General features: G+C 40.6%; 1 protein-coding gene across 6 annotated transcripts in view; it reads right to left on the reverse strand.

Moving 5' to 3' along the window:
- ZNF280D (zinc finger protein 280D) overlaps positions 1-14,081 on the reverse strand; it is a 299,635-nt gene extending 285,554 nt beyond the window's left edge. For all 6 annotated transcript variants that reach the window (XR_011997393.1, XR_011997395.1, XR_011997396.1 and 3 more), the window contains exon 1: positions 13,202-14,081. The gene's annotated coding sequence lies outside the window, so the exon portion shown is untranslated. The remainder of the gene's footprint in view (positions 1-13,201) is intronic.
- Between the last annotated feature and the right edge of the window lie 496 nt (positions 14,082-14,577).

Consider the following 14,577-nt stretch of genomic DNA (forward strand, 5'->3'; position numbering starts at 1 on the left):
CAGGCCCACTGGCCAGTGGGCCTCAATTCTCCTTAAGCCTGGCAGCCTTGGCTCACCTTGCACTGCTGAAGGAGACCAGGCAGGATGTTCTTGCAGCAGCCTAAGCAAGATATAATGACATCTTTTAACTAGGGCTATTGAATAGAGATGATGAGAAATGGTTGGTTCCAGATACAATTTGGGATTAGAGCCAATAAAATTTACTGATTGATTGAATGTGGGATGTGGATTTGAGTGAGAAGTCTAGATACTTGTACCAAACAATAGGATAAATGATAGAAGCACAACTTATTGAGAATGAAAAGATTTAAGGAGGTCCATATTTGGGAAATGGGGAAGGCAGATGGAAATCAATTTTTCTATTTTAACCATGTTTAATCTGACTGAAATAACTATTAGACATACAAATAAAGATATTGAATAAGCAGTTCAATATACTAGCCTAGAACTCAGGAAAGAAAACAAGGTTGAACATATACATTAGAATCATCAGCATATAGATGGTTTATTAAGCCATGGCTTAGAATAAGATAACATGAAGTCTAGATAGAGAATAGAAAGAAGGGGAAAGAAAGAAGAAGGCAACAGAGGGGAGAGGAAGGGAGAGGGTTTTGGCAGAAATATAGAGTTAAGCCTGGGAGAGAGAGTAAACGAACCATTGGCTGTTTGTCATGGTGTTTTGGTAAGAAACTTTCTAAGGGTATCAGTATAAACAAAACCAGTTTAACACTAATATTAGCTCTAGACCTCTGAGGGCTCCTTTTTTCAAATCTTATTGATTGCACTAATATCTTCTCTTCCTTCAAACCAATCATCGCACTATTATACTAAAACACTTGGAACTGTACTTTCCTCCATTTATTTCAGCTATTGGTGTGTCAGCAAATTGGAAAGCACTGATGGGAACTGATGACATTTGAAACATTTTTATTTTCAGGCATTTATACCATTTTTATTACCATTTGAATACCAGGTCTTGCTCCAACAAACTCAATTTTACCTGAACATTAAGTAAATGCAAATCAGCCTGGGAATCGTGAGAATGGATAGGGTTAGGGTTCTCATGGTTGTGACGTTCTTGGCTAAAGCTGAGCTCTATACGATATCACTTGCCCTACCTTGCTTCTCTCAACACTAAGCATACATTAATTGAATTCCTTGCCTTGCTCTGGCTTCTTCATATTATTTATCACTACCTGACATCCTGTTATGTAACTTATTTCCTTATCTGTTTACCGTCTGTCCACCCTGATTCCCATGTAGAATAAAAATTCCACAAAGTCACAGACTTTGTTTTATTCATTCCTGCCCTAGATTCTGTCCTTGGACCAGTGGCACATAATGTGTGCCCAATATTTGTTGAATAAATTAACTTATCAGAAATTAGCTTGGGTTAAAATAGAAAAAAATTGTGTAAAAATGAGCTCACTTCCTCCTCAAAATTAAAGGAGCTATATTATATAATGAATAAAACTATGGTAAAAAAAATACACAAAGTACACGAATGTTTGGACAAGTCCTTTTTTTTAAAATTATTTATTTATTTATTTATTTATTTATTTATTTATTTATTTATTTATTCATTTATTCATGAGAGACACAGAGAGAGCAAGAGAGAGGCAGAGACACAGGCAGAGGGAGAAGTAGGCTCCATGCAGGGAGCCCAACGTGGGACTCGATCCCGGGTCTCCAGGATCATGCTGAAGGCAGAGCTAAACCGCTGAGCCACCCGGGCTGAAGGCAGAGCTAAACCACAGAGCCACCCGGGCTGCCCCTGAGCCACCCAGGCTGCCCTGTTAGGACAAGTTCTAACAAAGTTTTTTAAAAGACAGTAGGCACATCAGGAGTCTTCATTCAGTTAGCGGGTTACTCAGGCCTTGGTCATTCATACTCTCTGAAACTGGACAGTGTGAAAGGGATTTGTCTCTTTTTTTGTTTATATTTGTGTGAGACCAGCAAAAAAGAACAAACATAGTGGGGGAACATCTGAAGGTTGGCTTTAGAGGCACCAGATTAGGAGCTACACAGACATCTCAGAGCCATCATTCATTCATCCATTCATTATATACCTCTCTCTTTCTCCCTCTCCCATTCTCTCCTGTGTTCTGGTTCTCCTCAACCCACTAAAATACCCACCCCAATCCTAATTTGCCTTCAAAACAGTATGCCTGGACAGCCCAGGTGGCTCAGTGGTTTAGCACTGCCTTAGGCCCAGGGCGTGATCCTGGACCTGGGATCGAGTCCCACGTCAGGCTCCCTGCATGGAGCCTGCTTCTCCCTCTGCCTGTGTCTCTGCCTCTCTCTCTCTCTCTCTCTCTCTCTCTCTCTCTCTGTCTCTCATGAATAAATAAATAGAATCTTTAAAAAAAAAAAAAAAACAGTATACCTTTTCCAGATCAGGTGATCTAACCAATACACCAAATTCTGAAGTCTATTAAGCATATTGACTTATTGTCTGTTGTGCACATTGCCCATTTTTCCCCTAATATTCTGTCTTTTGACTTTGTTTAATTGGCTCCAGCACAGAGATTAGTACTACATAACATGTTAGTTCCTGTTTCTCCCTTAAGACACACCTAGATTAAGGGGCACCTGGATGGCCCAGTTGGTCAAGTGTCTGACTCTTGATTTTGGCTCTGGTCATGATCTCAGGGTTGTGAGGTCCAGTCCAGCATCAGGCTCTGTGCTGGGCATGGAGCCTGCTTGAGATTCTCTCTTTCTCCGTCTACATCTCCATCTCTAAAATAAGTAAATAAAATCTTAAAAAAAAAAAAAGACATATAGATTAGACATCTTCTTCAGACCCAGCTCAGTACTAGGCACTGGAGATACAAAAATTAACAACACAATCTTTCCTTCAATGGGCTGATACTCCTGCCAGGATGATTGCCCTGCTAGTGCTGATGCAAATGAAGTTATTGTGGTTTTACCTCCTGAGCCTTCCTTCCTTCCTTCCTTCCCTGTCTCCTGGATCCAGGGGAAAGTAGAGGCTTGTTCACTTCTGTCAATTCTCATAAATATTAGCATAGTTTTCTAAATTTTATAATTACATTATTGTACAGTTTGTATTGACCATAGATTTTGTGTACAGATACCTTCAAGGGTTGAATATATAACTTCTTTTTCAAAAAGACTGAAAGTCTGACTACAATCCTGTCACAGTGGCCTGGTTTCAGTTTTTGGAACATTCCAAGCTTCTTCTTCAAAGCCTTATTAATGTTCTTAGTATGAGCCTCTCTGCCTGGAATGCTGTCCTCTTGGCTCTTAGGCACAGTCAGATTCTCCAATATGAAGCCATCATATCCATTCTACATAACAGCAACTGCTACCACTATTTGTTTCCTTTGTGACATTTAACATTATTTATAGTTATTTTGATTACTTGCTTTTATGTTTACTGTTTTCTTCACTAAACTATGAGTCAAATCTTTTCATGTTCATAGCTATATTCCTAATGTATAGCAGAGTATCCGGCCCATAATAGTTGAGTAAATATTTGTCAAATGACTGGTTAAGTAATGAGGAAGACAGCAAAAAAGGGGAGGAAAGATAAAAAAAAAATAGACCTGCACAATTCTCAATTATCTTGCTCTTCTTCTGAACTCTTGAAGGGTCTACTGTCTATTACTCTTCAAAACCCTTTTCTTGTATATCTCCTAAAATAATGTATTTAAGTAATACATGCCCTCATACATGTTTAAGTTGATATCTGTAATTTTATATGTTTAAATAAATGCAAACAATAAATGTTCTATGTATTATAAATTGTAGCATTTAAAATAAATCTATTATACAATATTCTTTGAAATGTATCCAATGGGACATAAATACAATAAAGATCTGATATCTACCACTACCCATTTTTTTATAATTTTTTAAAATTTTTATTTATTTATGATAGTCAGAGAGAGAGAGAGGCAGAGACACAGGCAGAGGGAGAAGCAGGTTCCATGCACCGGGAGCCCGACGTGGGACTCGATCCCGGGTCTCCAGGATCGCACCCTGGGCCAAAGGCAGGCGCCAAACCGCTGCGCCACCCAGGGATCCCTACCACTACCCATTTTTAAAAGACACAAAGATTCAGACATACCACTCCTACACATCAGATGGAAAGTAGTATAGAGGGCCCTCACAAGACATATACAAAAGTATTCACAGCAACTTTAATCCATAATAACCAAAAACTGAAGAAAAACCAACTGTTCCTTAGCAATAGAAAGGCTAAGTAAATTATGGTACATACATACATACATATATATATACACTGGGATATTATGTAGCAATGATTTTCCAACTCTTTGGTCTCAGGACTTCTTTATACTCCTAAAATTTATTGATAACACCAGATTTTTAAAAATCTATTAGGGCATTTCTATCAACATGTGTCATGTTAAAAATTAGGACTGAGAAATTTTTTATTTTATTTTTTATTTTTTTTATTTTTATTTTTATTTTTATTTTTTTATTTTTGAGAATTTTTTCAAATGTTTATTAACCTATCTTTAAAATAACAATAATGACATGGATAAACCCTGAAGAAGTTATGCTAAGTGAAAGCAGTCAGACACACACACACACAAATATTGTATGATTTCACTTATAGGAGGTACCTAGAATAGTCAAATTCACAGAGACAGAAAAGAAAATGGTGGTTGCCAAGGGCTTGGAAGAAGGGCAAACAGAGAGTTTTTAATGTGTAAAGAGTTATAGTTTGGGAACAGAAAAAATTCTACAGAATAGTGGTGACAATTGCATAACAATGTGAATATACTTAAGGTTACTTACCTACACATCTAAAAGTAGTTAAAATGGTGAATTTTGTTATGAATATCTTACCAAATTAAAAATAACAATAACAAAACCATTACATGTTAAGGTGCATATTTTTATGTATGACTATATCTTCTAAATAAAATTAGTAAGAAGTAGTAGTATTATTTTTAAATATTGGCAAACCTTTTAACAGTCTGGCTTATAGAAGATAATTGGATTTAATATCAGCTTCTATTTCAATCTTTCACAAAGTTCTTGTGTTCTTTTGTTGAAGTATATGAAGAAAATCTGGCCTTGCAAAAATATATAGCAGAAAAGAGATTATTTTAATAGTCTTTTCAGAAAATTCTGTCTTCTTTAATATTACATCAAAACTTGATAAGTGGTAGTTTTTTAAAATACTGGTTCACTGGGAATCCCTGGGTGGCTCGGTGGTTTAGCGCCTGCCTTTGGCCCAGGGTGCGATTCTGGAGTCCCGGGATCGAGTCCCGCGTCAGGCTCCCAGCATGGAGCCTGCTTCTCCCTCCTCCTGTGTCTCTGCCTCTCTCTCTCTCTCTCTGTTTGTCATAAATAAATAAATAAATAAATAAATAAATAAATAAATAAATAAATAAATCTTTAAAAAAATACTGGTTCACTAATATATGCAGATCTTCAAAATACACACTGTATGTCAGAAAAATCACATTTGTTAATATCACCATCAATCTCAACAGAAAACTTGTGACTGGGGAGCCCTGGTGGTGCAGTGGTTTAGTGCCGCCTACAGCCCAGGGTTTTATCCTGGGGACCCTGGATGGAGTCTCACATCGGGCTTCCTGCATGGAGCCTGCTTCTCCCTCTGCCTGTGCCTCTGCCCCCCCCCCCCCCCCCCGTATCTCTATTTAAACCAAGAGTTTAAAACAAATTGGTTTTCAATATAGATCCCACAGACATTAGAAGAATAATAAGACAATACTATAAACAATATTATGACAACAATTTCAACAACAATTTCAACAACAAGATGAAAGAGACAAATATCTTGAAATTTAACATATACCAAATCTTGAAATTTAACATATACCAAAATAGGCACAAAGAAAAGCAGAAAATCTCAACAAACCTACGTCCAATAAACAAATTTTTATGAAAAACCTTACCCCAAAGAAAACTTCAAGGTCAGACAGTTTCACCGGTGAAAACACCTAAGTTACACACATGATTTTCAGATAAGAGTGGAGGAAAGAATACTAGCCAACTCATTTTATAAGCCCAATAGTTATGGGCTGAATTGTGTCCCACTCCTCCTCAAAAACTCATATGTTGAAGTCTCAACTCTTAGTATTTCAGAATATAACCACATTTGGAAATAAGGTCTTTATTATGGTGATTAAAACAATACTGTTAGAATCTTAATCTAATATGACTAGTGTCCCTATAAGAGGAGAAAGATTCATCAGGGGCATGAGATTGCACAGAGAAAGGCCATGTGAAGACACAGTAAGAAGACTGCCATCTACAAGCCAAGGATAGAGGCCTTAAGAGAAACCAAACCTGGGATCCCTGGGTGGCGCAGCGGTTTGGCGCCTGCCTTTGACCCAGGGCACGATCCTGGAGATCCGGGATCGAATCCCACATCGGGCTCCCGGTGCATGGAGCCTGCTTCTCCTTCTGCCTATGTCTCTGCCTCTCTCTCTCTTTCTCTCTGTGTGTGTGTGTGACTATCATAAATAAATTTAAAAAAATTAAAAAAAAAAAAAGAGAAACCAAACCTGTCAACAACTTGATCTTGGACTTAAAGTATCCACAACTGTGAAAAAATAAGTTCTGTTGTTTCAGCCCAGTCCATGATATTTTGTCACAGAAACCTTATGAGACACCAACATAAGCTAAATATCAAAACCTGACAAAGATGGTATAAAAAAAATTACAGACTAAGATCCTTCATGGAGATAGAAGCAAAATCCTTAACAAAACACTAGCAAAACAAATGTAGCAAATCACCATACATAAAAAGAATAACATTTCAAGATTCAATAAGATTTATCTGAGAAATGCAAGATTAGTTTAAGAATTTAAAGCCAATCAATGTAATTCACTATCACAATGTAATTCACTAAAAAAGAAAACCAATATGATCATGTCAATAGATACAAAAAATGCATTTGCTACAATCCAACATTCATTCCTGATAAAAACTTTTAACAAAGCAGAAATAGTAGAGAACTTCCTTAAAGGAACAAAGGGCATCTATAAAACACCTACAGCAATAAATAAATAAATAAATAAATAAATAAATAAATAAATAAATAAATAAACAAATAAAACATCTACAGCATAATTAGCGGTACAGACTAAAGTGTTTTCCCCTAAATGGGAACAAAACAAACATGCCATTATCACTACTTGTATTCAACATTATACCAGAAGTCCTAGTCACTGTAAAAGGAAAAAGAAAAGGAAATAAATGTCGTTAAGATAAAAAACAAAGGGGTGACTTCATGGCTCAGTTGGTTGAGTATATGCCTTTGACTGAGATCATGATCTCAGGTCCTGGAATGGAGCTCCTGTCAGGCTCCCTGCTCCATGGGGAGCCTGCTTCTCAATCTCCTTTCCCCCCCACCCCCCCACCATGTTCTGTCTCTCTGTCTCTGTTGCTATCTCTGTATATCTAAAATAAATAAATAAAATCTAAAAACAAAAAATCAAAAAGGAAGAATATTGTCCCTATATGCAAATGACTTGATTATTAATGTAAAAAATCCCAATGAATCTAGAAAACAATCATTAGAAACCATAAGTAAATTTAGCAAGGTCACAGGATACAGGGTTCATATATAAGAATCTGTTTAAAGCAAGCATTAGGGCAACCTGGGTGGTTCAGCACTTTAGCGCTGCCTTCAGCCCAGGGCCTGATCCTGGAGACCAGGGATCGAGTCCCATGTGGGGCTCCCTGCATGGAGCCTTCTTCTCCCTCTGCCTGTGTCCTGCCTCTCTCTCTCTTTCCCTCCCTGCGTCTCTCACGAATAAATAAATAAAATCTTTTTTAAAAATTTTTAAAAAAGCAAACATTAAACATATATCATTATATACTAACAGCAAACTATTATAAAATGTAATTCAAAAATCCACTGTTTACAGTAGCACACACAAAAAAATAAAATAATTATGAATAAATCTAACAAAGGATCCTTTTTAAAACATTTTATTTATTTACTCATGAGAGTCACAGAGAGAGAGACAGAGACATAGGCAGAGAGAGAAGCAGGCTTCTCACAGGGATCATGCCCTGAGCTAAAGGCAGATAGGCGCTCAACCGCTGAGCCACCCAGGCATCCCTAACAAAAGATCTTTATATTAGAAACTATAAGAGATAGTTGAAAGAAATTAAAGAATACCTACATAGAGAAATATACTATGTTCATGGATCAGAGAATTCAATATTAACATAACAATTCTCCTGATACTGTGGTATTATTAAAGGATAGATATATAGATCAATGAAATTGAATACAAAGTCTAGAAAGAGACCAATAAATATATAGTCAATTTGACAAAAGTGCCAAGGTGATTCAAAGGAGAAAGAGTCATTTTGGCAATAAGTATTGCTGTAGAAATTGGACACTGGACAGCCATATTACGAAACAAACAAACAAACAAAAAAGGACTATTGATCCTAAAGTCATGCCCTATGCATAAATTAAGTTGAATTGGGTCATAGTCCTACTCATAAAATCTAAAACTATAAAACTTTTGGAAAAGAACTTTAGAGAACATATTTGTGTCCTCAAGGTAGGCAAAGATATTTCAGAGAAGACACAAAAAGTATGGACTTAAAGGGAAAAAAATTCCATGCTAAAGTGTCAGCAGTTTTAACCATCATTGTTTTTCCATCACAAATTAAAACATCAGTGCACAGAAAAAGGCAGATAAATAAAATCCTAAAGTATTATTCCAACCATTGTGACTCATGGACCCCCCCCTAAAAATTCTCAGGCAATCCCCCCACAAGGATTCTCAGACCACACTTTGAGAATAGCTATTTTGCAGTAATTAAAACGAATGAACTGTGGTGTATGCAACAATGGATGCATCATACAGACATAAAGTTGAACAAAAGAAGCCTGACACAAAGGAGAGCCTACTGTATAATTCAATTTATACAACGTGCAAGAACAGGCTAAAGTACTCTACGGCATGAGAAGTCAGAATAATGGTTACCTCTGGGATGGGGAAAGGAGATTAAGAAAGTTCATAGTGGGAAAGGGGATCATCTGTATCTTTTTTTTAAGATCTTATTTATTTATTAATGAGAGACACAGAGTGAGAGGGAAAGAGAGAGGCAGAGACACAGGCAGAGGGAGAAGCAGGCTCCATGCAGGGAACCCAACATGGGACTCGATTCTGTGTCTCCAGGATCATGCTCTGGACTGAAGGCAGCGCTAAACCGCTGAGCCACCCGGGCTGCCCTATATCTTGATTTAAGTGGTGGTTTGTATATTTTTTACTGTATGGATGTTATACCTCAATAAAAATATAAAAAGAATTTTATAAATAAGTTCTTAATCTTTAACAGTTTTATATATTTTCCCCCTTGAATTTATATTTCAATTCTTTTTCCCTTAAGAATATTATTCTAATGAAATATGTTTCTATATTTAAGTCTTTTACTAAGCATACTTTACCAACTAAACACAAAAAAACCATAGGCATATTCTCAAGACAGTCAATTTTAGGCAAGAAGCCATAATGAAGCTGAGAATCTGAGAATTCTAGCTTGAGGATGATGGACCATAACATTGTTTTGGCATTTCATACCTTTATTGTTAAATACCTTTCATTCTATACTGGCTTATTTCACTAGAAAGTTTCTTAAAGGCAGGGGTGCATCTTGGATCTTCCATAGCCCAGGATCTGACACATAGTAGGTGGCTCACTGATTCATTTTTTCATTCATTCACGCAACAAAAATTTCTTCAACATTTTATTTATGTTTAAGGCTTGCTAGTCTCTCTGCCTATAATGATGAGTGCTCAATAGGTTCCCATTGATAATTATCAGCTACATTTCAGAAACAGTGTAATTCTCTTTTCTCCCAAATTCCAAGTATAGGTGCACTACCTGTCTTATTAACCCTGTTGTAAAAATGAGGACACGAAGGCACTGAGATTAATTAACTGACTCGCTTAGGGTCATGCATTTCATCATGAGTCAACTGAAGATTGAAATCCTTACAGGTTCTTTTCTGGACTGAGGTGCTAAGGGAATTCATTCAGATTGACTAGAGTTCATATTTCATTTAAATGCTCTAATTTCATTTCTGCTACATCCACCTTCTTTGACTTGTATTTTAGGACCTGCAGTCTGAATTGGTTTACTTCTACTTCAGTCTCTGTCAAGATAAATTAGACACTGAGGGTCCTTGACACCACCTGAAGTAGAAGTGCTATTAGTTGAAAATACATAAGCAGTTTTATATTTCAACATAGTATAGAAATTCTTTGCAAAACCTCTTTTCTACTAAAAATGAAAGTGGGCATAATAAACATAGGTGAATTTTGAAAATGTTTAAAAAATTAAAATTTGATTTTACTATACATCCTCAGGTAAGCATTGCCAAAGGAAGGCAGATTAATAGTAAATATTTTTATCTCCTGTCAATGCATCTAGAAGCCATTCTGTTGAATAAGATCTGGCAGGTTCCTGACTGTGAAGAGAGATAGGGTAACAACTCCAATGATACATAAGCTTGTATCAGATACAGCCTCTATTTTTGCTGTAATCATCCATCCATAGCCTAGTCTACTCAGCTGACAAGTTATTAATAAAATGTACTATACCACAAGTGCATTGCCCTACATGGTGTTTATCTTGTTGGAAAGTGTAATTGTCTGAAACAATGGCCTCTGTGAAAAGATATGTTATGAGCTGTGTAAAGATCAAAATAATTTCAACTAATAGTGGGAGCTGTTTGTGAAGAATTAAAACATAGATTATGCTGCATAGAGTTAACAGCTCAGCCTTGCCTTTAAGGTCCCTGTGAGATAGCCTTGAATTTCATGCCATATCTTGTGAAGAAACAAAGATCCTCCACCAGAATGTAAACTAATCCAAGGCAGAGAATTCCGACTTATTCATCAACGTCTCCCTAGCACATAGTGTAGTCCTTGAAAAAAAATCAACATTTAATGCATGCTGAGAAAAAAAAATGAATGAATATGAGTAAAGAAATGGAAAAAGTTCCAGGTCCAAGCCAAGCCAATACCAGTTTTCCACCAGGTTGTGGAAAAGTAGAGTGGGATCCAGACTCCTAGAGACTAGTATTAGTGGAAAGGGTGAGGGTAAAATGGAAGCAGTCTGAAGTCAAGTAGCTGAGGATACCACATGGCATTCCCATAGTGCTGGGGCAGATAGAGAAACCCTACGTATAGAAAAAGGTAAAGCTTGTCCTTGGTCTCTACCTCTCCTGCCCCAGCCCGACTGGATAGGATCTGAACAAGTTCTTGGCATCTTTCAATCTAGATTCTTCTGGCACAACAAAAGGAGCTTCAGATCTCTTATTCTCACTGGTGGAAGGCTAGGTCGGGACAGCCTGCAGGTAACAGCATGTGGCTTAGGGACCACTGTGAGGAGCCAAGACAATTGGCAAGGTCTTAGGGAGGTAGATGGAGTGCCAGATCCTCAAATAGAGCTGCATTACCTCTCCACTGAGATAGTAAAAAAAAAAAAAAAAAAAAAAAAAAAAAAAGAATACGAAGGAAGATAGAAAAACTTAAGACATGATGAAGGAGAGCAGATACAGAAATATTTTGAAGTTGAGGAAAGGATAGTTGAAGGAACCTGCTGAGGCCTAAACCACAGCCACTTTCTCTTGTATTTTTCTGAGGCAAAATTTGATGTTTGGATTATATCCTCCCACAAGCTCACAGAAAGTGATTTCTCTCCCCACCATGAGGGGTAAAGTATGTTTGGCATCATCCTTTTTTTTTTTTTTTTTTTTAACAAGCAGTTAGTTTAGGATGTGTATGTGACACAAGGGGACTGCCCAGTGGGACTCAGTTCTGTTAGAGGCCTCTAGAAAGGGCTATCCTTCCTTTATTATGAGAAAGAGAGAGACAAAGAAAGACAGAAGGAGGTGGGAGACAACATCCCCTTCTTTGCGCGATGCCCTTACTGCATCAGATGCCAAAAATACAGGAGCTATGGTGCCGCCTTGAAGGGAGATGGGAGGAGAGAGTATCATCTGAGGATGGCAGAGCAGAAAGAAGAAATTCCCCTGGGTCCTCGATAACATCCTTGAGTTACTCAATTAACCAACAGAGGAACCACTTTCCTTCAAACCTCCTATTTTATGAGATAACAAGTTCCTTATCTTTCAAAAGCCACCGTGAATCAAGTTTTCTGTTGCTTGCACTTCTGTCGATAGCTTGATCTTTTCTTGTAAAGGTGAGTGTGTGTGTTTGAATGTGAAATATGGGATGTGAAGGCCTGAAACTGATATTTCAGCTTTCTCTATAGCCTTTCTCCAACCTCTTCCTCACCCCCCATCCCTTCCCCATCCCTTCCTACTGGACTCGGAGGAGGGCTAGGAGACACCAGACTGGATGCAGAAGGACCTCCCTTTTTATCAAGACTTAGTCTTTCCTAGCTGAAGCTCAGTGTTGTGCTCCTTCTTCACGAAGGACATGTTCTGTCCCAGGAAGCTCCTCAGTCACTCCAGGAAACAAGCTTGGGGGCACGGGGGCATCAGTTCCACAGATGTACCCAGAGCTATCTGAATCCCAAGCCACAGCTTAGGCTCAAATGAGGAGCCCCAACGCCAGCATCATTCTGTATCTATAGCTAGCAATCCTTCGTGGCCCTTGAACACAAGAGGAGAATAAAAATGGCCAAGACTTAGGGATGGGAATTGGCACAGACATGGGAGAAGGTCTGAGAATGCAGGAAATAGCATGGTTTTACCAGATTATAAGTCTTCTGAAGACCACTTAGCACCCAGCACAGAACACCACAGCTACAGAGTTGGTCTCCCCACACATGTATTAAATTTTTTTTTAAATTTTTATTTATTTATGATAGTCACAGAGAGAGAGAGAGAGAGGCAGAGACACAGGCAGAGGGAGAAGCAGGCTCCATGCACCGGGAGCCCGACGTGGGATTCGATCCCGGGTCTCCAGGATCGCACCCCGGGCCAAAGGCAGGCGCCAAACCGCTGCGCCACCCAGGGATCCCCACACATGTATTAAATTTAATTGAAATGACCCGTTGGCAGGCTGAAGGTCAAATGGCTTCCTTTCACAGAGTCTTCTGCTCAGAGAATGCCTTTCAACCACCACCACCTTCCCCCCAAAACAAAACCTTCAATGTCTTCACCTCTGTTATCTAAGTCTATGTTTTATAATATACTTGGAGACAGGCAGCAGCAGCAAGAATAGTTTTAACTTACCAGGAGGAAACGAAGACACAAAGAGATGATTTGAGTTGGCCACGGTCCCAGAGGGCATCCGTGGCAGAGCCAGGATGGTCTCTAAGTCCCTGGGGGCTCTCAGGCCATTGTTCTGATGTCCCTGTGTGTAATTGTTTTGATAGCAATTTCCCTGGTTCTCTCTCACTAGCCTGCTAATCACGCATGTCAATCACATTCAGGACGGCCACAGGCCTAAGGGTCAGCCACGGTCTCAGGAGGACGTAATTCAAAAGGAAAAACAAGACACAATAGCGCACTTTCTCCTTCAAGCATGTAAGTCAGCTGTGGCCTCATAAGTCTGGCCGAGTGTGCAGGACAGAGGGTTGCTTTTGCTTTTTGTTTTTTTGTTTTGTTTTGTTTTTTGTCTCTTCCCGATGGAGAGAGGATGTATGGAGGGCTCTGAACCACAGCAGAAAACCCAGTGAGAGATCCAGCAGGGTTAAGATCCTCTTACTGGAGAACACTCAAGGAGCCTGCAGGAGTCCTCCACCCGCTCTCCGTCGAGACTCAGGAGGGACGTCCTCTTCCCTCCTCCTCAGGGGGTCTCCGTGGCCTCGCCCCATCTGCTGGGCAAGCCTGGACGCACATGCTAGCCGCCCTTCCCCTACAGCCCACTCGGCCTGCTTTTCCTCATTTCGCTTTCACTTTAGAGAGCAGCAGCTGCGGCCCAGGAGACGGCGGGGTCCGGGCCTGGACGTGGCCGGGGCCGCGAGGCGAGGCGAGGCGCGGCGAGGCGCGGCGCGCGTGCGGCCCACAGGGCGCGGCGCGCAGGGGAGCGTGCGCGGGGCGGAGGCTGCTCGCGTGAGGCGCGGGGCCTGGAATGTGCGTGTGCGCGGCCCTCGAGCACCGCCCGCGCGGCGCCGATTGGCCGGGGGCGCGCGGCGGGGGAAGCCCTTGGCTAATCTCCTGCCACTCAGCCCGCTCGACGTCGGCGCCGGGGCCGCGGCGCGGCGCGGCGCGCGGAAGGACAAATAGTCCCCGCGGCGGCGCCGCGCGCCCCTCCACAGCTCTGCTCGCCCCGCCCGGGGCTGCCGGGGCCCCGGAGGCCCGGGCGGCGGGGGAGGGGCGGTCTCCGCGGCTGCTCGACCCCCCGCTCCCCTCCTGGCGGCCCGATGAGTGGATGGCGCTCCCTCGGGAAAAGTAATTGGATTCCCGGCTCCCTGCAGCCCGGATCAGCGGAAATCGGAGGCTGAGCCTGCAGGTTGCCGGGGGTGGGTGGGGGAGAAGAGAGGCCGGGGAGCAGCCGCCTGGGAAGGAAACTTGGTGAAAGCCGCGCTCTGCCCTGACGTGTCGGCGCGCTCGTTCCTGCGCAGGCCGCGGCAGAGACCTGGGCGGTGAGGAAGCGTCCACGGAGA

The sequence above is a fragment of the Vulpes vulpes genome, chromosome 15 (genome assembly GCF_048418805.1).
Source record: "Vulpes vulpes isolate BD-2025 chromosome 15, VulVul3, whole genome shotgun sequence".
Lineage (NCBI taxonomy): Eukaryota > Metazoa > Chordata > Mammalia > Carnivora > Canidae > Vulpes > Vulpes vulpes.